The sequence below is a fragment of the Anopheles arabiensis genome, assembly GCF_016920715.1.
Source record: "Anopheles arabiensis isolate DONGOLA chromosome X unlocalized genomic scaffold, AaraD3 X_pericentromeric_contig0013, whole genome shotgun sequence".
Classification (NCBI taxonomy): Eukaryota; Metazoa; Arthropoda; class Insecta; order Diptera; family Culicidae; genus Anopheles; species Anopheles arabiensis.
The window spans coordinates 37,501-40,000 of record NW_024412091.1 but is presented as its reverse complement, the minus strand read 5'-3'; positions in this window follow the sequence as shown (position 1 = coordinate 40,000).

Below are 2,500 nucleotides of genomic sequence, written 5' to 3'. Positions count from 1 at the left end.
TTGCTTCTGGGTCCCGTATCGTTATTTGCGATTCGTGTTTGCATTACACTACATTGAACTATTCCAACTTGTTTATCCGCATGGCGAACATTTGCTGCATAGAACATTTAAGTTCCACTTCGCTCTCCCCTACGTGGGTCTGAGCTTCGCTCTCAGGAAAAATATGCCACATTTGGTAGGGAGACCCGGTTTCATCACGCTTTGTGCCCTGCACCATATATACCCTCATAAATTTATTCATTGGATTAGATCCAAGGAACACCAGATCATGCACCACAACCCATAATAGCTCATCGAGCTTAGCGTGAATCCTTCGGGTTTCCTAAGAAGTTCGATTGGTCTTGCAGAGTTTAAAGACAACGAAGCTTAGTTTCAAGCAATGGTTAATATACGCGTATTCAAACCCTTAGCTGTTACAACTTTTTACTAGAAACCATCACGACGAAGTCTTTGGGTCCGTAGACCCGTGATGTACTGCTCCAGGAACGTTTTGATAGGGTGGAAGCTCAAAATCATAGGTTAAAATCATCGGCAGAGCCCACCAGACACCACTTTTGCTTCATTAGTTCGGACTATAGGCATACGACGATTTTTATCGCGGAGGGGACGTATGACCCAAACGGGGGCTTAATGACCCACCGCCACTGCAAACCATGCTCCTACGACTAAATAGAGGTAAAACTACGATTTGGTGCAATCTTCATGTTTGACCTCGTAGCAAGGTACCCTCCCTATAGTAGGCAATGAACAAATGATCATAATCCCAGGAGGGCAAAAAATGGGAACCCGAAAGGAAAGCGCTGTTGGCGCGCCTAAGCTACTGGCCCGTAGAGTAAAAATGGTACCCCAACAAAGTTGTCGATTGACATTCTGATTGCACTTTTCATCATCTAGGTGCGTTCCTTACACGTTTTGAGGTGTTTTAGCGAAAAACATGTTTTGAGCCACACGAGCTCTCCGGCCCGTTCGGTGCACATTTTTGAAAAAGCTAGGAGCTGCCCCTAGGTTCGGGGTGTCACAAAATATTGAAAAGTGGTCAAAAACCGCTATCCAGAATCGGATGTAGAATCATTAGACGAACTTAAAATTGTTCTACAACCCCCAGTCCGGACGCCTCGTATTCGAGATATAGCACTTTGTAGGTCTGACCGAGCAATTTTGTACTGAAATGTATGGCGGACATGTTATTCATTAAACAACATTAACTTGCATCGTGCCCTACTTCATCGGCACAGCTACTATCGACTATCTATTGTTGAAATGGATTGAGTTTGACCATTTTAGCTCTTTTCTTATGCCGTGCACCAACAGTGTGTACCGATCAGGAAAGTACACTACTTACGCGTTCATGGATGTATATGTTGGTACAAGTTGCCGGTCGGAATAGCAGTGCACCAAAACTGTGTACCGATCAGGAAAGTACAAGACGGAGGGCGCAGCCCGAGCGTACGCGTTCATAGATGTCCATGTTGGTACAACCTACATGTACGTACCTTGTTTTTGCATCAAAAGTTCCAATAAAGTGTTTGTATGCTTAAAATGCTTATCTCAACCGGTCACCTTTTGGCCTGCCCTTTATAGACAGAAACCTAGAACGATACTCGCGATGTTTGTGTTTTTCCATTCGCCCGGGACGACGAATGAGCTCTGTGCACATCGTGCAGAAAACTGTCTCCTCCTCGTATGTTTTTGTCCCTCCACGCATATAATCACCCACATTTGTGTTCAACACGGACGGCGCAGCCCGAGCGAACGCGTTAATGTTTATGTTTGTGCACACTAAAGTTACAATCCTAGGATTTGGTTATTGCGTCGCAGTGCCCGACCGTCGCGGACACCATTCTGGACAAAAGTCCAAGTACGTAGAGTACATTCCCTAGGTATGTGCCCGTTCGTGACTTTCGTTGCGTGCTTACAGACACGCTTGGGTATGTTTACCATACAAGGTTTACTAGGAAAACCTGGGAAGGACGCTTGCCCTCCCGTCGCGGACACCATTCTTGGAAAGAAGTCCTGGTACTTAGCGTTCTTTAATGTACTTGATCAGTTTGTATTGCAATTGCTTTGTGCCATTGACTTTGCTAATGCTCACTAAGGGTGTTCGTTTGCGATGTGTATGATAAGCAACTGTCTATTCTACCAGCAGTTAATCAACACTTTTCACCCAAATCATAGGAACGTAGAGTACTTTCCTGATCGGTACACAATTTTGGTGCACCTCTAACTTCGCCAGCACTTTATCGTTACGTTTTGTGCACAACCTTGGGACATGGTGTAAGTTTCATCATTGTTATGTTTGATTCGGTTTATTATGATTGAAAATACGCTACGTCCAAGAAATCTGAACTCGAATACTTTTGCCACGTTGCGCAAAAAGCTACTGAGCAACTCCTAGCCGTTTACCGATTTATAATTTAATTTTCGTTATTAGTTTTAAAAATACGCTAAGTCCCAAAAATCTGAACTCGAATACTTTTTCTATGTGCCGCCAAAAGCTACT